This window comes from Amblyomma mixtum, chromosome 10, assembly GCF_055824585.1.
Source record: "Amblyomma mixtum isolate Tamu chromosome 10, ASM5582458v1, whole genome shotgun sequence".
Lineage (NCBI taxonomy): Eukaryota > Metazoa > Arthropoda > Arachnida > Ixodida > Ixodidae > Amblyomma > Amblyomma mixtum.
Window position 1 is genome coordinate 142,324,735 of NC_143021.1, and position 21,641 is coordinate 142,346,375.

Sequence of the window (21,641 nt, forward strand, 5' to 3'; positions counted from 1 at the left end):
TCATACAATTCGTATGATATTCTATGAACTCTCTATGATGATTGTATGATTTTACAGAAATGTATGACATTGAATGATATATTTCTATGATTTCTATGATAAACTTTATGAGTTTATTGCACCATACAACTTTTTTCAGCAGGGCAGGCCTCATGGAAAAGTTTGACTATTTTACCGATGACATAATGGTCGACAGGGGCTTTTTCATTCACGACATGTTCACGTCCCCGACAGTTGGTACTGTTAGGACCCCATTTGCAGGCAGGTCAAGCCGGTTCCAAGCTAGTGAGGCCATGAAGACGGTTGAGATAGCTAGGGCTCGTGTTCACGTGGAAAGAGCCATTCAGAAAATCAAAATGCTCAAATTCTTCAGGTCTACAATAATGTTGGAGATGCTGCAACATGTTTATCACATCTTCCCAGTGGGCTGTGGCATTACAAATCTCTGTGCTTCAATACTGGCTGATGCCAAATTTATTTAGTAAACTACCTTCCTTTCCTGAGCAGTTGCAAAATTTACAGACCATCACATGTGAAAATGTGCCGTATTATGTGCTGATTTTTCATCATGAGGCCAAACTGCCCTCGCAAATTTAAATCATACTGTGTAGAATATGCATGGAACATGCCCATGCATTCCGAACGAGCTGTATTGACAACCCAGAAACGAAGTTGCCACTTATTACAAACCTTTCAAACGTTTGATAGTTTGCTATTTCTTCAGATCAGCAAACGGTCATTTCGTCACATCGGTGCTTATGTTTGAATGCATGTTGTAGGTCTGAGCCAGTTAAAAATGACTTCATTGAAGTTGTGCTTATCTTGTCGTGTGTATTGCTGGTTTTCATTTGGGGAGCGTATTTGTGCAGTTTAAAACTTAACCATTCTGAATGTGCACTTCACACGTCAACCACTTTTGTAAACATGACAAGTTTTCATTGACTTACAAACCACTGTACTGGAGAAAAACAACAACACTCGTCACTAACATCGCAGTTTTTCAGTAGCAAACATCTTGAAATTCTTTTTTTCTACCTGCAAAATAAATAAGTAGAATCAGGTGCCATCAAGCATTCATGATTTGGGACAGGCCATTCATTGACTAGATGTGCTTTGTACAACTTTGTGCTTTTTATTGTTTTGTTCTTGTGATGCCGCTCCGGCCAGGGCCCTTCATTGAGCCAGCAGCTCGTCTAAATAAACAAAAATACATAAGTTGCTGTTGTACCTTGCTTATTTGCACAAGCTTGTGTTGTAAACGCTCTTTCTTATCACTGTGGCGAAAGCCAAGAGCATGTCTCTCACGCTTTCCCTCGTTCCTGCCTCCCCTCACCCTCGACCGGTCACATTATATAAGCTGGCTGATCAGTATGAATACAGGCTTTTTCTCTTCCGAGCGTCCGTCGTGTTTCATGGAAGCACGGCACCCACAATGCGTATACTAGCTTTGTAACAGTGGCGACGAGCTCAAAGCGAACCCACGACGAGAGTCAACCCGAAACGACGGTCAAGGCTGAGTCGCTGGACAAAACCATTTCGGCCATGGCACATCACCAGCTTCCCGAGTATGACGAGCGCAGTGACAACTGGAGGGCGTATCTTACGAAAGTTGAAGCCTACTTCGAAGCAACTGGAATCGAAGATTCAGTGAAGAAGAGGGCGCTGCTCATTTCTGCACTGAGCACACGCACAGTACAAGTACTTTCGGGGCAAGTTGCACCGAAGAAGCCAAATGCGCTGAAGTACGAAGTAATTGAAGTCTAAAGTGCGTATTTCGATCCAAAACGCCATGAAATAACGGAAAGCTGCAGAGAGCTTCCGCTTTTTCAACTAGCCCCAATTGGAATGTCAGTCTGTTCATACATTCATTGCTGAAATTTGGCAAATAGCTGATGGCTGCAACTTCGGAAGCATGCTCGGTGGAACGCTTCGCGACAAGATAGAATGTGGCGTCAGATCTAGTGCCCTGCAAAAGCAGCTGCTGGCGAAAACAAACCTCACCCTAAGCGCTATCACCGAAGCGACAGCGCTTAGCACTGAGGCAGCAGAAAAGGACGCCAACGCGACTTCCTCAGATTTGACAGCGGTAATGAAGATAAGCGTACGGCGACGGACTTTAGACGAGCCGTTATTAGAGTGTGGATGGTGAGGAAGCACAAAACACTATGGAAACACGTGTAGCCGGATGAAAGCCGTATGCTTCCGCGGCGGCAGGTTTGGGCATCTAGAAAAAAAGTGTTTTAGCGACGTCAGCAAGGAACGCCAGAAAGCTAACTCTCGATGCAGGTCAAGCCAACCCTTAAATCTAACAGAGGAAACCTTGGATGACGCGGTCAACCGCATGCACATCTGGACTTTGGCTGCGCCAGGGAAATGTCAGTTGGAACCTCGGATTCGCCAAACGTTCACGTGATGTGACAGCTATAATGTGTGAAATTTCGAAGTAACCATAAACCCTGCATGCGAGCTGGAGCATACCCGCTACCTGTCATTGATGACATTTTTTCGTCTTTGAATGGCGGTGAGCAATTCAGCATGCTCGACCTGCTGACGCCTATAATCAGATACCTCTCGATGACCAGTCCAAGAAACTGTGTGTTATCAATACATACCGGGGGTTGTCCAGCTACAAACGCTTGCCTTTCGGTATAGCTTCCGCGCCTGAAACTTTTCAACGGAAAATTGTCACTGTTTTCAAAGGCATATCAGGTGTCCAGGCTTACCTTGACAACATGCTGATATCTGAAAAAGACGGCGGCACCGATACGTTAACGCTTGTGCTCCAGCGTTTCCAAGAGCACGGGCTGAACAAATGTAAATTTCGCCAGGCGTCGGTTTCCTACTTAGCTCACCAAATTGACCGTTAGGGATTACACCCGACAAAGCAGTATATCGAAGCAATCATGCAAGCTCCTTGTCCGCAAAATGTGCAGGAGCTGCGCGCATTATGGGCATGATTACATTTTGCGCAAAGTTCATGTCGAAATTATCATCCGTCCCTGCACCTTCGTGCAAGCCACTAGAGCATAACAGACGATGGATTTGGGAAACCGAGCAGGAGGCAACATTTATGCAAGCTAAGCAAGGCTTTCGTCAGGCAGGAATACTTGCCCATTACAATCCGGCGGCAGACCTCAGGCTGGAGTTTGACTGTGAAGTGTGAAACTGGAGATTGGCGCCGTGCTATTCCACACATTTGGCACAGTGCAAAAGCCCATAGGCTTCCGTTCGCGAACCTTAACAAAGGCTGCAAGGAATTAATCTCAACTCGAACGCTAAGCCTTTGCCCTTGTATTTGGCGTAACAAAGTTTCGGGATTTTCTCGTAGGTCTAGAGCTCACATTCTTTACCGACCACCAGATTCTACCGGGATTGCTGAGGGCAGAACAACCAACCCCATCGCTGGCAGCCTCTCGCATACAACGTTGGTCTCTGTACCTTGGAGGTTTCCGTTACGAGCTCCAGTACTCGCCGGGTAACTTCTGCGTGCCGACGCCCTGAGTCGACCGCCACTACCTAGGACACAGTTTCAGTTAGCCGATCCCTCTCTTTACATTCTTTCTCTAGCAGAATTCGAAGACGGAACAGTGTCAGTTGATGAATTGATGAAATTAACTGCCAATTACCCGCAGCTGAAAAGGGTTGCGAAATTGACAAAGTATGGCTGGCCGTCGACCGCAAAATGCATAGATGATGAGAGTATTATCCCATTTTTCGATAAATGAGAAGGTCTGTATTTGACCGACGGACTGGTGTACTGGTGTCACCGCTTAATAGTGCCAAAGAAAGCACGACATCGTGTTTTACACCCACTGCACGAAACACACCACGGGTCTTCAGGTATGAAAGCAGTTGCCAGATCGTCATTTTGGTGGCCGTGATTGGACCGCGACATAAAACAACTAGCAGCAACGTGTCTGAATTGTGTCCAAAACGTGCCCATGCTAGCCGCAGCACCGCCAGAGAGCTCGGCGACTGTTCGAGAACCGTGGTCAAGGACGCATATTGATTTCGCAGGGCCACTTGCGGGAAGCATGACTGTCGTTGGATGCGCACAGCAAGTCGATTGAGGCAGTCTCTATGAGGCAAGCTAATAGTACAGCTTCATTGAATTGCTTGCGCGAGATATTCAGCAGGCTTGGCATTCCACGGACTGGGGCCTCTGACAAAGGAACTCAGTTCACCGGTAACGAATTCGCTACCCTAATGAAAAGAATAATATAACGCATCTCCGAACGGCTGTTTCACTCTCAGTCGAATGGGATCGCTGAAAAATGGGATGGCTGAAAGAACAATCAGAACGATAAAGGATGACCTCAACAAGATGGGGGAAAAATTATATAACACATTTCCAGATTGCTTTTTAATTACAGGACACCTAACAGTTCAGGCAAGTCTCCTTCAGAGGCGCTTCTTGGTTATCGTCAGCGGTCTCGCCTAGACATATGCTTCCCTCCCACTGTTACACATTCAGTCTCGAGCCAGATGAATGCCGCTCCGGGTGTCTACCAAGCGAGAAAACCGAGAATTCTCAGCGAATGTGGATAATCAATAAAAACACAGGGAATTCGTGCTTATATTAGGGAAAATTAGCAGCAGTTCTACCTAAAGGGAACTAAAGTCGCGATAATGCTGGCTCGTGCACAAAAAGCGGACTGTGTTGCACGGTTTGTACACTACGGTGTTACGCTTCCTTTCCTTTGCGACTGCCGACCTCCCGCCCGCGTTGTGCGAAATGGACCATCCTAGCAAGGCGGCAAAAAGCGTTGCGGCGTTTTGAATTTCTGGGGCCGACGGCAGAGCGCGCGCTTCCTACGGTTCGCACGTGCGCCGTTCAACGGCCATCGGCCTTCCCTTGTTTTCTTGTGCTTCACATTAGGCAGCTCCTTTCTTCCTGCGCACCACCTTGATGGAAGCATGCATTTTTGCTGAATGGGGTGCACGCACGCGATAGCACCGTGATGCAGCAATGCAGGCGACGCAGCTTTGAAAGAGGGGGATAGCGTGTCGCTTGTGCACCGGCGGCCGCCGCGGACCGTATGCAGCTCGCTGCCGTCTTTCTTTATCTGTTTCCCCTTGTCAGTATGAGCGCAGAGGCGCACATTCGCCGAACTGTGACTGCGTGCATCGCCTTCTCAGATCCATCCGCGCCGATATCGCTCGTGTGAACCCTGCTTTATCGCGATGTGTCAAGCGTGACAACCTTAAAGTGCACTTTCGTCCAGGGCTGGACGAATCCGAAACATTGCGAGTTTGTAGCCTGAATAAGGCCCATCGAAACTAACGCGAATGCAGCGTACTGTGCGCTATGCAGAAAGCAGTTTTCGCTCAGCAGCATGGAGAAGAGCTGTGACCGAAAATAAGAAGCGTCGACTGGCCATTACATGAGCCGGGACACTTTCTGTGGCTTCATTTTTGAAACCTGCGGCCACCGTTGAGACCAATGCCGGACCAGTGCCATCAGCTTTTCTGCGCTGCCTTCAAGTGCTTCAACTACGGCTACGGACGTCCAACTCGAGCGTGCAGCGAAGGATATCTTTCAGCGTGACTAGGAGGTCATCAATGCTGAAGAGACGTGGTGTCTGAATGTTGTTATGACGCACACATCACTCCCTACTGCCGCGGCATCAGCTTTTCTGCTCCCTTTGATGTTCCCATCATCAACTGTAGCCAAGAAAGTGAAGCTTGGCAAAGAAAAGGTAGGATGTACTGTTGTCTATGGCCTTGCACCTTTCTTCAAGGAGAACCTCCTGTCGGAAGTGAGCCGAGCCTCCCACCTCGTCGTGCGGTTTGACGAATCGTTAAATAAAGTTGCACAAAAAGAGCAAATGGACGCGCTGATTCGCTTTTGGTCAGATGCAGACCAGGGTGTGAAAACGCGCTACCTGATGTCATGCTTTCTGGGGTGCACGCGAGCTAAAGAATTGGTGTCCGCTCTTAAAGGTGCTAGAGACTGACTATCACGATCAAAAATTCTTCAGATATCAATGGATGGGCCAAACGTAAACATCAAATCTCTCCGTGAGGTCAAGGAAGAAATTTGTGAAAACAACGACGGCCGTCGTATACTCGATGTCGGAAGTGGCCTTCATGTTGCGTATGGTGCTTTCAAAACCGGACACGCGGCAGGAGGATGGCAACTCGTCGAATTTCTTCAGGCATTGTACAACTTGTTCAAATGTGTACTTGACCTCGCCACAGGGGCATCTGATTCGTGCAGATGTTGGTTAGTTGCGACACCATGGGTTCCTAAGCATCCGCAGGGACATCTCCGCAGGGTGATGATGGTGAGCAGTGCGTCACCACAGACCCGAGCACCCGCGCTTACCGTGTGTGGCAGTGCACGCAGTGCACGGGGAGAAGGGGTTCCTGGTGGTTGAGCCAATGCCGAGCGTTTGTACCTTTAAGTCCCCTCGGCGGCGCCAACACACCACTTTGGCCCTAGCATCCTGTAGACGGCACCTCCGGCCTGACCCGACCAGGGGAAATCTGCAGTCGCCTTTTCCTGTCCTCCCATCTTTCACTTCCTATCTCTTTCTTACAACACTCCTCTCTCCTTCTCCCTTCTTCATATTTATTTATTTTCCTGGCGGCTAGGGTTAACCTTGTGTGGCGAACTACCCTGGGTTTCGTCATATTTGGTTATAGCAGTGGTGTACAGCTGGCGTGGGCAGGGCTTGTTTTTCCAAGTGCCTGACCCATCCTCTTGATGAGCTCCATGGTGGGTGGCTGGCACCATGGCCGAAGAAATAATTTTTATGGCTTCCACCCTGCTTTCCAATGATGGCTCTCTGAGAAAGGGGTGGGCCGATGTAACACCTCAGTTTTTTAAGAAACGGAAGACAACTTTTCCTAAGTACCACATCGTCCACAGTAAAGGAACAGAAAAGCCAGCCAGACAAATATCTCCGTTCCTTGTTTCAAGAATTCTTACACATTCCTTGGGCGCTCAGTAAATAGTCACAAAAGTGCCTAGTGGTGACCTCCTGCTCGAACTGCTCGACATAACTCAAATATCAAAGCTTGAAAACACTGAAACCTTTGGCGATATTCCTGTCTGTGTCACCCCACACGGGTCATTGAACACAGTACGTGATGTCATCTCAGACAATGACTTTCTGCACCTAACAGAGGAAGAGATGCTTGAAGGACTGTCTCCTCAAAATGTAACCAGTGTCCATAGAATTACAATCCCCAAATACAACAAAGATTCCGACAAAACACCCAGTCCTCACGTTTGCCTCCTGCACTCTGCCCGAGTCAATCGAGGTAGGCTACGCAAAAATCTCCGTTCGCCCGTATATACCCAACCCTAGACGCTGTTTCAAATGCCAGAAGTTCGGTCACGGCTCGTAAAGCTGCCGCAGCCGTAAGACCTGCGCTAAATGTGCCTCAAATGACCACCAATCAGACCACTGCGATGCCGCGCCACGCTGTGCAAACTGCGAAGCGACCAGGCCGCTTATTCAAGGCCTTGTCCTGCCTGGATGAAAAGGAAATGATTGCAATAAAGACAAAAGAGGTACGTGACATTTTGAGGCCAACTAGCCAACCAACGAAGAGAGAATATCACATTTAAAGAGGCAAGAAGGTGTTATGCAGTGTCACAAAGCACTTTCTCCTTCACACCCCACGCAGTCTTAGCATAAAAACAGCGCAGCAGACGGGACTAAGAAGAGAAGACACAAACACAGGCGCTGACTGTCAACTGAACGAAGTCTCACCTGCTACGATCAGAGGCATGGCACAAGGTAGGTTTTTCAAGGATTGTTTAAGAATAGCCTGCTTTCGAGTTGCCCCTCCAGGGAGAGAAACAATTCGTCCAGTTCATTCTGACCGTGTCACAAGTGAGCGACTTCCTTTGGAAAAAAATTCTACCGAACCTTCCCAGACAATTCCACGAGGCGGCGGATATTTTCGATTCTACGGAAGTGCCGGCAGTTGCTAAAAAGCTCTCAACGTGGGACCAATGTTTTGCATGGATCCTCGTATCGATAAGTTCGAGCTACTTTTCGTAGTGAGAATAGGCGCTGCGAAAGCCCACCCGGAAGAAGCTGATAGATGTATCAGCGAAGGCGTCGACATTCTAAGGAGTGCACGTACTAAGAAGCCCCTCATAAACTGCAGCAAAGTTGTGGTAAGCCTCACAGAAGCAGGCCTTTGGTTGTTGACTAATAATAAAGAGGGAAGCTTTGTTATCCTACCTTCGCTAACTTTTGAGAAGAAAGCAGAAGAGGCCATTTTGGCAAATTTGCGGAAAGTGGAGAAAGTAAAGCCCCATATGATGAAGAAAAAGGCAGAACTTTGTGATGACCTCAACCTGACTAAAGTCGGGCAAGATATAAAGACCAAAGGTGCCAGCCATAAAGCCTTCTTCAAGGTCAAGACGCACAAAGAGGACTGGCCCTTCAGAACAACTGTTTCGGAGAGAGGCTGTTCGTAGAAGGTTTTACGGCCTTTCCTACTAGATTCCCTTTCCATGCTAACAGTGGACGATCCTTTCTTGATAAGAAAGCCAGAGCAAGTCTCCAAGTTTCTCGAAGAGCAAGGCCTGCTGGGGACAAAAATTTTCTCAGTAGACTTGAAAGACTTACTACTCTTTGCCACACGATCTGATGTTCGAGGCGGTAAAAGAAAGCATTGAAGCCTTTGAAACCGCAAGGTCTCCAAATGCCTGTGGCATTAGCTGTACAAGCTTGATTAAAGTGTTAGCGTTCTATCTGCGCCCCACCTTCAAAACCTTTAATGGTGGGCTGTACATCCAACAAAAAGGAGTGTGCATTGGATCATACGTTGCACCTTTTCTTAGCGACCTGTTACATGGACGTTACGACAGAAAGGTGAAAGAAGCCCTGGAAACCAGCAGCTCGCTGAGAGTGTTCCGCGATGTGGATGATTTTCTGATCGTCTACAAGGCACCTAATTCAGGACCTCAGAGGGATGTAGAAGATGTTTTCAAGATCTTCGCAGTGACTCTAAACGACTTCACTTTGACAAAGGAATTACCTGAAAACAACCAACTCTAGTTCCTTGACTTGCGCCTCTTCATACGCCCACAACAGATCTCTTGGTGCTACTCTCCACGCTCAAAGAAAGGCATCATGCCATACCTTTCAGCACACTCAAAACTAGTTAAAAGAGCAGTAGCGACAAGCGATTTGAAGAACGCCCTCGACAGGTCATCATCGCGCCGATGAAAGCTTCAAGGGCCAGCTGCAACGATTGCGCATTGCTGCGTTCCCGGTTGAAGTTCCCCGTAGTGTTGGCAACAAGTTCTTGAAAGACTTCCGGCAAGAGGCCTCAACGACGCAGGAGCGCGAGGAAAGATAAAAAACTGTTGTAATCCCGAGCTTGCAAGGCGTGAGTCATCCGCTGAAAATAGCCTTCGGGCGGTTGGACATAAAGTTGGTTTCTGTGCGCCAAACAAACTGGAAAAACTTTGCAAGGTGGTCAACCGAGTAGATACGCTGCCAAAACAGAAGAAACATGAAAAAGCTTTCGTTGACTGTACAGAGGAAGCCGTCTACGATATTTCATTATCGCGTGCATCATCATACATTGGAAAAACTGGGCGCTGTCTGAATGACAGGCTCAGAGAGCATAATAGCGATATCAAATACAGCACAAGAAAGAACTCACCTAAACACTTGACCATTTGCCAGTGCACTGCCACTTTGGAGGGGACAAAGGTTCTTAAACCATACAAGAACCAGCTTGAACGTGAATTATTTGAAGCGTATGCCATTCATCAACGAGGAGACAAGGGCGTCAGCACTCCTTCCATTAACTTGAAAAGAAATAGACCAGATTTCTCAATGGCTGATTACGGAGAAACTTATCACCTAGTTTTAATGTTTTCATGTTTTTTATCATGTGGGCAAGACAGGGGTTTCGACATATTGCCATTGCTGCAATGAACTTCTTGCAGTTGACAGACAGTGCCTATGTTTGTGTTTTTTCTTCTTGGTCCCGTCTACTGCGCTGTTTTATGCAAAGAATGTACCAACTAGCCCGGCTTATTCCTCTCTTGGACCCCACACAGACTTCGCCGGTGTGGTGCGCGGGCGCAGCTCACCACACTGGTCTCAGGCACCTGCCCAACTCACACATAGTGAGACTAAGGCAGGGCCATCCGGGCCTCCGGCAGATGCAGCGAGAGCGGCTATGCCACCCACAAAAAGGACCCGCCGGCCACCAAGTCGGCAGCCCGGAGGGCTTCCGTCGTTCGGGAGAAGCCCACAACCTCCCTGCCGGCGGGATCCTCGAACTCTAAACCTCCAGTGATGTGAAGGACACATGTCAGAGCTCGCCTCCGCCGCTGCGGAGGGGGAGCTCTCTTCTTCGGAAAAACGAAAAAAATACCTTAATAACAGGGCCCTCAACAAGGAGGGACCTAAGGTCTCAATACATCCACTAGTAACTGCCGTGGAATTCTAAATTACTATAGTTATGCAACAGATATCTTAAATTCTCTATCTCGTGAAGCACTGTGTCTGCAGGAGATCAACTTGGCATATTTTCATAAAAAGTTTTAAAAAAGAATAAAGTCTTTCGCCGTGACCGTGAGCCGGCAAACAGGCTCTCTGGAGGCGTTGCTGTTGTAGTTCAGAGCGGTGTTGGAACCCATAAAATAAAGCTCCAGAAAATCAGAAAGATCAATCTTTGGTAGCCCAGGGAATCGTATATGACGCTGCGTTGTCGGCTGGAGGAGTTACCAGCGTCAGCTGACCAAGATGATGCTCCAAATAGTGCGTGCAGCTAACGCACGCTGAAAAGAAGAGCTAGGACGAGAAAAGAAAGGGCCGATGCACTGAGGAAGGAACGGGAAAGGAAGCGTGCTGCCGCTTCTGTGAAGGAGCTTGAGCTCAAAACACAGTGTTCGCTGACGCCGAAATGCAAGCGTGCCTCATCCGAACGAAAATAAACTCTAAAAATATCTGCCTCTCCCGTAACCGAGAGCAGAGTAAGCATGAAATGTTTACGGGCCTAATGTCATCTCGGTGGACACCCGAACCGCACCGTACAGGAAGGGAGGAACGCCACCACCCGTTCGGCGCGATGCCTTGCCCTTTGAACGCAGCGCTTCTCCCCCGGGCCCCTGCGCGCCTGCGCGGCTTTGCTTCGATGCGCGAAGCCCCTAAGGGATCACCTATGACAACGAAGTGTATCGTGGCATTTATGTGCTTTTTGCACGCGTTATTAGAAATCGTAAATTATAATTCCGTGCATTATCAAACGCACAGCGACTGATATCTTGATAAACATTGAGAAGGCACTGGCAGCAGTTATTTTTTGTGACTGCTTTGGAGACCAACCGGCGCTTGCATGCCGGTCCCGTAGGAGGGCTTAGAGAGTCTCGTTAAATCTCGTTAAGTCTCGTACGGTGCCCGGATGTTCTCGTTTCAGAGCCCGGATGCCTGGAATTCAGTGCCCGGATGAGTGGATTTCAGTGCCCGGATGATGGCTCTCGGTCTCGGCGTGACGTCACCACACTGCCGACAACGGGGGCTAAAAGCATTTCATGCTTAAAAACAGCGAAACAACACTGAGGCATTGTGCACGTACTGAAAGCATGTCATAACGGTTGGCGGGGTCCCATACAAGTAGCTAGTACAAGTCCCATGGATCCCATACAAGCGTGCTTGCTGTCAGTAGATAGAAATATCTGACATTCGAAAAATTGTTTTCCCGCATGCAATTCCTTTTATTTCATATGTAAAAAAAGTTCGATTTGATTTGCAGTTGGTTTTAGCAGTTTTTTTTAAGCTATTTGGTTCTTTATGCACTTTACTAATCTCTCCCTTCTGTTTCTTTCTTTAATGAAATAAACGCTTCTACTTACTATTCAATTGGAATTAAATTGATTTATTGTTACGAAAGCAACACTACGCGAGTCGCCGAGCCATTTCGTGGAGCTGACGAAAGGCCATACTGCGCATGCGCAAGGAGCAGTGAGGAGCTGGCACGCCGCCGCCGTCGCTGCGCAGGTGACTCATAGGTGCCGCCACCGAGCTGGCCAGTTGCGCATGCGCATAGTGGCGCTTAGCTAGCGTGCCGAGGCCGCCGCCGTTGCCGCGCGCTCTCCATCGCCTCTTTCTCTCTCCTCGTTGCTCTCGCAATCCTCCAGGTTTAACCAGAACTAAACTACTGCCAATTCTGTTTGACATCCTTACTGGAGAAGGATAGCATCAGGCAGCATTGTGTCAGCCTGTTTTAGTATAACACACAGTAAAGTGTCACTCAGAGAATTTTATAAATGCACTCAAAGAATTTGGAAACATAAGATTGGTAGACACACTGAACTGTCACCACCTCTACCTGGAGCTGCAATGCCCTCACAATGAAAAGGTCGTACTCGCCTTGGATTTGAAGGGTGCATTCGACAACGTTACCCACGAGATCATTCTCACCCACCTCTCACAAACTAACTGCAGCAGAAATGCCTTTCAATACATTCGGCAATTTTTAACCGACAGACAATCTTACATTCGGATCCAGGATAAAGAACATGGCCCTTTTCATTTAGGAACCAGGGGTACACCCCAGGGCACGGTGCTCTCTCCCCTCTTATTCAATTTGGCTATGATGCGCCTACCGGCCCAGCTGGACGCTGTCGCCGGTGTGCAGTATGCGCTGTATGCTGATGACATCACCCTGTGGGCCACGCAGGGTTCCCTTGCAGACATTGAGGCTAACCTGCAGGAGGCGGCGACCATAGTGGACCGTTATGCTCGCCGCTGCGGCCTCCAATGCTCCACCCAAAAGTCTGAATTTGTGCACATACGCCCCTCACCAAAGTGGGCAGCCAAAATTTCATTGTCTCTCGAGACAGGTCCAACCCCTGAAAATATCGAAGTCCGGGTACTGGGGCTCTTTATACATCAAGACAGACGGTCAGAAACAACATTGGCCAAACTCCGTCAGGTGGGGGACCAGGTACCCGCCGCGGTGGCTCAGTGGTAAGGCGCTCGTCTACCGAGCCGGAGTACCCGGGTTCGAACCCGACCGCGGCGGCCGCGTTTCGATGGAGGCGAAACGCAAAAGGCGCCCGTGTGCTGTGCGATGTCAGTGCACGTTAAAGATCCCCAGGTGGTCGAAATTATTCCGGAGACCTCCACTACGGCACCTCTTTCTCTCTTTCTTCTTTCACTCCCACCTTCCTCCCTTCCCTTACGGCGCGGTTCAGGTGTCCGCCGAGATATGTGAGACAGTTACTGCGCCATTTCCTTTCCTCGAAAACCAATTTACAATTTACAATTTATGGGGGACCAGGTGGGCCGCTTGGTCCGCCGGGTTTCTAACAAGCGCGGGGGGTTACGATGTAAGGACGCCTTGCGGCTGGCGCATGCATTTGTAACCAGTCGAATTCTATATTCGACTCCATACCTCCACCTGCGGAAGCAAGACGAGGATTCACTCGAAGTCATCCTCCGCAAAATTATTAAGCGGGCTCTAGGCCTCCCCGTGACCACCTGCAACAAGCGCCTCCTGGGGCTAGGCATGGTGAACACATTTCGGAAGCTCCGGGAAGCCCACTTGACTAACCAATACACACGTCTCTCGAAGACATCGTCGGGTCGCCGCCTCCTTGCCCGACTACACATCCAACATACCACTCTCATGGAAGAGCGCGTACGTATTCCATCCCAGTGGAGATGCGCCCTCCACGTGCGCCCTCTTCCCGCCAACATGAACCGTGAGGACCATAATGGCCGGCGCCTGGCGCGGGCGGAAGCCCTGGCCCGCCACTATGGATCGAAACCCGGCGTATTCTACGTGGATGCCTCAGGCCCCCACCATGGGGGATGGTACACAGCCGCAGTCATCCACCAATCCAAAACAGTGAACGGCCTTACTTTCCGAGCCCGTGACATAACACACGCGGAGGAGGTCGCCATTGCGTTGGCTGCATCTGATTCCAATTCAAAAATAATTATTTCCGACTCGCGAGGGGCATGTCGGAACGTCGAGCAGGGCTGGGTACCGCATCTAGCCTACCGCATTCTTCAAAACAGCGTCTACACCGGTGACCACGCGCACCGGCGTATCGTTTGGGCTCCCGCTCACATGGGCCTTGAGGGAAATGAGGCAGCTGACGCCGCCGCCCGCGCGCTCTCTCACCGGACATTCCCCTCCGACCCTGACGATCAGGAACTCGAATTTATTCCAGCGTACACCTTCAAAGACATCATTTTACTCTATCAATCTGGCTATGGTCTTTATCCCCGCCCGTGTAAAGGTCTGTCAAAGGCGGAGGAGCGGCTTCTGCTCCGCCTGTATACTAATACTTTGCTGTGCCCGGCAGCTCTGAAACACTTCGACCCTTCTTTCTCGGGCAGCTGTCCGCACTGTGCGGAGAAGTCTTCGGACATCTACCACATGGTGTGGGCCTGCCCCTCCAACCCTATTCCCCCTCACCCCAACCTAACCAGGGAGGACTGGGAGGCGACCCTGCTCGGCTGCTCTGACCTGCAGGCCCAACGGGCCTTGGTCGGGCGAGCCTGGGCGGCGGCCGATGCCACTGGGGTCCCGAACTAGGGACCTCCACCTAGTATTTGTAAGTGCTGGCCCCCTCTGGGTCAGCTCATGCATAACCTCCTGTATTATACCTGTACATAAATGTTTTCCACCACCACCACCACCAATGTATGCACGGAACTTTGACGAGGGAGAAAAATGGCTTCCTGGAACAGTCACGTTAACAGGAGGGTCACGAAAGGTCACCGTACAGACACCATCCGGACCGGTCAGGCGTCATGTCGACCAGGTGCGTGTTCGACACACAACTCCGCCACGTGCACAGGATCACAACTCAGCGGAAGACAATTCTGTGTAAGCACAGACGTCATCGCAAGTCTCGCACGACAAAGGAGTAGAGCGCGTGGTCCCTCGAGCAGATACCCCACCACCAGTGGCAACATCACCGGCGAATTCGTCAGCAGCGAAAGAGGAAAAAGGCTGTCCGCAACGGCAGCAGCAGGACGAAACTGCATCGCCGCAGCCACTGCGACGTTCCTCGCGCCAGAAGAAGCCAATACAGCATGTTTATTATTAAGGGAAGAGAAACGTTGTAAACGCTCGGCCTTATCTCTGTGGCGAACGCCAAGCGCATGTCTCTCACCCTTTCCCGCGTTCCTGCCTCCCCTAACCCTCGACCGGTCACGCTATATAAGCTGGCTGATCGGTACGAATAAATGCTTTTTTCTATTCCGAGCGTCCGTCGTGTTCCAGGAAAGCACCACACGCGCAATGCGCTTGCTACCTATGTAATACTTTGCAAGTACTTTCTTGAAGCCCATATATTACAGTCGGCCCAACAGGGCTCGCATGTGCAGTTGGTCTCGTTTTAGTTCAACAGTCAAGCTTTGAACCTCTGAATGCAAAAAAAATGACAAATGTCATCAAGAAGCAGCAGCAGCCCAAGCTGAATTTGTGAGTAGTAGCTGTGGGAGATCTTCAGCTTGTAGTTCTGCTCCTCCATAGGCATGACGCATAGGTTTTTCTTCTCTATCAGAACACCGATGCTGTGAGACTCGCCAAGCATAGGGCACTTCACTTCATTTAAAATCTTTTTGCCCCCCTTCGTGGTGATCCCATCAGGGCTGCATCCGAGCCACGGAACTTATGGAGGAACAAGAAGCCCTAGCCTGCTAACTTTTGTTCCATGCAGTCGAGACATCGCGCACGCTGAGGGAGGAAAGTTCGTATTACTTCTTTGTTTCGGCAGTGGTACAGAGGGTTAATATGTGGAGAGAGAATATTGGGAGAAGGGCCCCGTAATCAGCACCTTCTAAAGGCCGTCATCTGTTGGTGACGGCTGAAGGCCTGAACCCCCCCTGCAGGCAACAGAAAGTTAGTAGTTTGAAGCCTTGCTCTATAAAACCAAGGTCCCTAAGGATCTCCACAGAGGCTGCCGCCAAAACACTGCGGTAAAAGATATTTATCGCCGATAGCACTGGTTTCCAGCCCCCCGGCAGTTGTTCGATTAATTCAGGGATATCATATTTTACAGCCTTGATGTCGTGGGCTTGCGAGAGCGTAACACCTTCCCCCCAACCACTTGGACGTCAAGAAGGACCGTCTGGCCCTTTTCTTTTGAGAACTAGATCAGGGATCTTCGTGCCCGGTTTTGTTAGGAAGTAGGGTTCCAGCTCGATCTCGAAGCCAAGCTCTCTTGCACGCTTTCCGACGTACCTCACCATAGAATCATACCGCGACGTCCTGGACTGGTCAGTTCTATGGCAGACTTGTGTGACATGGCCGAGTGTATTAACGGCCAAACAACCAGCCCTACAAGTTTTAGCTACATCATTACCCCGTTTGGTGCGGGCAGGGACAGGCCAGGCATAGCATTGTATCGAAACTTCACAATATTTATGATGTCACGGCCGCTTAAGAGGTGTGTGCCTTCCCGTAGCCAGCTGTTGGCGCCTGGGGCATTTCCTGCACTCCTGAGGGAAGCACCGTCGGCGCTGGTGAACAACTGGTTTCTCCAAAAAGCTTTGACCTGTTTCCCAGAATTCAGGGCCGTCCCATTGCAGGCAGTCTTTTTCTGGGTTCTAGAGACTAAGTCAGTCAGGTACGGTAAATCCAACAGCACTGTACAGCATACATGCGTCGAGTCCTTTAGGGAAGACAGACGCTTCAGCTGCAAGAAAGGTACTGTAGCCCGAAAATACACAATCCCCAGCTCGCCATCCTCAATGGCCGCATGGAGATGGAATGCGTAGTATCGTGCGGTAAGCGTAGCCAGCGTCGCAAAGCGGCTCGAGCGGTCTTATCGAGTTTTTTCAGCAATTTTGAAGAAGCCGGACCGAGCACTACACGGTGCATAAGTCGTGGCAGGAGGTATGTTCGAAGCACTACCAGGCACTGCTGCGGCTTCAATGGTGCCGCGCTTACTCTCTGTAGCCACAGTTTTAGTTCTGCAAGTGATCCGATGGGGTAATTCCAATGGGCGAAAATGTCAGCCCCAGGTAGCGCCATGTTGCGTCCACCGTAGCCTTTGGGATAGCATCACCACCGATGTTGAACTGTTGGCTACCATCGATATTCGTAACTTTTCTCATTGCACCCGGTAGGTAGGTCACCGTCAGGCTTTTTTGACATTGATGGCCAATTCCCGAGGTGCGAGGTAGTCATATAAGTCATTCAGTTGGTGTTGGAGGACTGCCGACGTCGACGCCATGACGATCTTGTCGTTGGCAAAAGCCATAGCTTTTCCAGCGGACCACGCTTAAAGCCAATCTCAGGTGGGCAAGCTGATAACCACCCATCCAACACAAGATTGAACAACATGAGCGAGAGTGGGTCGCTTTGCCGCACTCCCCTTGTTGACTTGACGTGCTGTGTGGACCCTTGGAATGCGAGAGCAGTCTCTGCGCCTTCGTAGAAGTCTTTTATACAGCGTAGGAAAGGCTCATCTAGTGCTTTAGGTCGCAGTCCCACCAGGATGGCTCCTGTGGTGTCCCGGCCAAAGGCCTTAGCTATATCCAGTGTTGCCATGTACAGCGGACGATAACGGCGCCTAGCTTCATGGATGACGCCCGCCAACAGGTGGACATTTTCGACGCAGCCATCCACTGGCATGAATGCCCACTGCTTGAGATCTAGTGAGACTGCGTTTTGGAGCCTTGCCGCCAGGACCTTACGGAAAGGCCTCAATAGAATTGGGAAGACCGTTATGGGCCTAAATTCCCAAGGCTCACTAGCGTTCTCTTTCTTCGGCATGAAGAGGATGCGAGCCCCCTTCAGGCAAACAGGCAGCCGTCCCAAAAGCATTAGCAGTGACATGACTACCTTCAGCGCTGAGACAGGAACTCCCCGTAGGTCTTTAGCCGTCAAGCAATCGGGTCCCGGCGCTGAATTCAGTTTTGCTATTGCCGCCTTGAGTTCGCTCGTTGTGACTGGCTGGAAGATTGGCACTTCTTTGACGTTCCCCTCTGTAATACCAAGCGGGGAAGACGGTGGCTCAGTTTTCATTATGTGCTTCCAAGTGCACAAAAATGCTGAGGTGTTCTGCACGTCCGCCTGCTTAGATCCGCCCTGAACCTTTCGTGCGTACCGCCCTTGGCCTATATTGAACTGCTCCTGTAGCCTGGCATACTCCACTCGCCGTTTCTTCCTTTTGCTCATAGGCTTCATCTTCCGCTGTGATGTTCGGTGCGCTGGCCGTGCTGCTTCATAACGAAAGAAGTAGTCTCTCGGGTAGTTGTTCAATGCAGTCATTACATCCTGGTCGTCCAGGCACAATATAGCTATAGTACAAATATTGTCAGCCCCGAGTAGTTAGGAGCATGGTCTATTTACCAGTGAGCGCAACTCCTCACGATTAAGATCGTGATCCGATTGGGTGGTTACATCGCTCTCCGGTGAATTGGCCGGAACCTCAGCACCACTGCTGGCACTGGCCGGCTCAGTCAGCGGTTCCAATTGTTTCACAACAAAGTCTTGAACCAGCGCCTTATACTCTGTCTGACGCCGGTGAGACTTCAGATTGTCAAATGTTCTGTGGCTGAAGAATACGTGTAACCTTTCATTTATATTACACACATGTACACGATCCTCTTTTGTTTTCTTCAAATTTGGCGCTTCGCGCAGTTCAAGTCTAAAGTTTTCCTCTGGAAGCCACCGCGGTTTCGTTTTACTGACTACTATGTCAGCGTTGTAAGCAGCTAAGTGGGCCCGTCTACGACAGGTACTCAGCCCCACCTTAGTGGTAAACGCTCTACCGCAGTTCATACATGTGTTGCGACAAACTGCACACGATTCAACGTCTGAGTCAGATCTTAACACTATGTTTTAAGCCTTACAAGCCGGTCCTGCCGAGCAGTAGACGGGCCCGAAACAGCAACTATACGGTCGGTGGGGCGTCTTTCTCCATCATTTTCGCACCCGGAATTACCGGAACTAAGTGCCCTGCGCCTAGCGCCAGGACGCTTCCGAAACGTGAAGGCGACAAAGAGTACGAAGGGACATCGCACGTGTCAGTGCCGGACGACTCCACGAGAGGCGTCATTTATTACGCATACGATGGCGGGAGAGCCGATGAGGTCCGACAGGGATTCCTGAAGCGCAACCACGGTATTACGGTGGTGGATGCTCGCCGCCTCGGACAACCAATGTCCATCCTGTTGAATTTCGCCGGAAAGAAGGCTCCAGACACCATCTACTATTGGGAGAGTCCATTCCGTGTGCACCCGTACAGGGAGCAGGTCGAAACCTGTTTCAACTGCAGAAAAGTCGGTCATCAGGCGGACGTCTGATACAGACCCAGGACCCAACTGTGCCGGAGCTTGGCTATTTGGCTTTCTTTTTCGGTCATTTCCACCTTCCACCTTAGTCTCCTCCAAAGGCTACCAGGGACTGTTATCCATAGCGCAAAGCATCATGCTTGGCAGCCTTCGAGGGGACTAACACGTCGCGATAGCCAAATGGAGACGTCGCGCGCGATGAGAGAGAAATGATCGTATTGCTACTGTGTTCCAGCAATAGTGCCGAGGTGTAGGATGTGGAGAGAGAATATTGAGAGAAGGGCCCTGTAATCAGGACCATCTAAAGCCCGTCATGTGTTGATGACGGCTGAGGACCTGAACCCCCCCCCCCCCCCCCCCCCCCCCCCCGTGCAGGCAGCGGAGAGTCGTAGCTTTTAAGTCTTGCTGTACAAAACCAAGGTCCCTAAGGATCTTCACAGAGGCTGTGGCCCAAACACCGTAGTAAGTAAGAGATTATTACCGCGGATAGCACCGGTTTCCAGATTCCTGGCATATTTTGCAGCCTTTATATCATGGGCTTGCGAGAGCGTGATCCCCCTTACCCCCAACCCTTTGGGCGTCTAGAAGGACCGTCTGGCCCTCTCTTTCGAGGACCAGATCAGGGATCTTTGTGCGCTGTTTTCGTAGGAAGTGGGGTTCCAGCTCGACCTCAAAACCAAGATCTCGCGCACGCTTTCAGACATTCCTTACATAGAATCGTGCCGCAAAGTCCTGGAGTGGACAGTTCTATGGCAAACTTGTGTCACGTGGCCGAACGTCTCAACGGCCGAACAGCCAGCCCTACAGGTTTTAGCTACGTCCCTGCCCCGTTTGGTCCGGGCAAGGACAGGCAACGCGTTAAGCGGTACTTCACGATGTTGATGAAGCCACAGCCGCTTAAGAGGTGTGTACCTTCCCGGAGCTCGTTATTGGCGCCTGAGGCATTTCCTGCCCCTCTAAGGGATGCGCCATCCGCGCTGGCGTACAGCTGAGTTCACCGAAAAGCTTTGACCAGTTTGTCAGAGTTCAAGACAGTCCCATAGTGGGCAGTCATTTTCTGGGTCCCGGAGATCAAGTAAGGCAGGTATGGCAACTCCGACAGCAAATTACAGGAAACATTCGTTGAGTCCTGTAGAGGGATCAAACGCTAATGTAATGAGTAATGAAAGGTAATGAGTTGCCTCATTACCTTTCAAACTATGGCAGTACAGGCTGTCTAGTTCGGCTGTCCTTGTACGCTTTTCAGTCTCATGAAAAGTGTACAATTCACGGCAGTTGCTGGTGGTAATCCTTTTTTTTTTCGTTCTGTTTGCCAGAGTCTGCGTGACTGTGTCAGTGTGGACCTGCAGATGTCCTTTTACCTTACTGGCTTATCGATACATTGGTAGAAGAATTTTTTTTTCATTTGCTGTTAACATATGCAAAGAATTTTTTTAAACAACAGCGTGCTTTCCTTTTTAATGCATTCAAAGAAGACGAATTCAGCGTAATCTCCGGGCACAGGATTACTGTAGTCTTGTGTAAACAATGTGTCTGTTACCGCACAGATAATATCAATTCCTGCTATTGCAGGCTTCCGCTTCCGGCTTTTGTGTTTTGCCGGGGCAGAATTCGGTGCTGCTGCAATCAGCTCGTTTCTTATTCTGTCCTGCACTTCTTTTGGCAAACATTTTTGTATAGCCCATTGCACGTGGCAGAAGGTGTGGACTGGGCTTGGTTCGTAAAGGGCCGAAGCCCTGAGACGTTCCCATTGCTGCTGAGTGTCTGCGCAGGAGAACATGTCAAGGCTCTGTTCACATGTGCTGAACATGAGAATAAAACTGCAGTTCACAAGCATTCCTATACACCGTGCCCTCTGTGCTAATGTGAAAACAAGTTGTATTTAATAAACAATTTAGTTGAAAGGTTCAATAGAATACACGGCCACTCCATTTTGAGCAAATGTTGCGGCGAGAAGGACAGCAGGAAAAAAATTATTTATGCCGCTAATCCTACAAAATCATGCCTTACTATGGCCAGTGCATCGAAGTCGTCTACTCAGATGGTGTCAATATAGCTTGGGACCTTATTTTTTAAATATATCAAAGTGGCAAACAAATGCTTGCAGGAGCCCGAGACGCGAGCTTCGCACGTGCATTTGCCCTAAAGCGTACAACAGAAGACAATCAGGAAAGCGTTCAGGTTGCAGCAAGTGGTTTTCATTAGATAGGAGCGATACACTTGCTTCAGTTTCTGGTTCATGTGCAGGCAACAGCGCCAACTCCTGTTTAGGGAAAATGTCGCTTAACGGCCTGTCTTGCGAAAATAAAAATGTCACTTTCTCCCACAGTGGTACGACAAACTTCTAGCTGCATAAAAGCAAACAACTACAACAGTTAGCCACACCGC

The 21,641-nt window shown here is 49.8% G+C and overlaps 1 pseudogene; it reads left to right on the forward strand.

Moving 5' to 3' along the window:
- Positions 1–5,594: 5,594 nt before the first annotated feature.
- On the forward strand, positions 5,595–10,273 carry LOC149327147 (uncharacterized; annotated as a pseudogene).
- Positions 10,274–21,641: the final 11,368 nt, after the last annotated feature.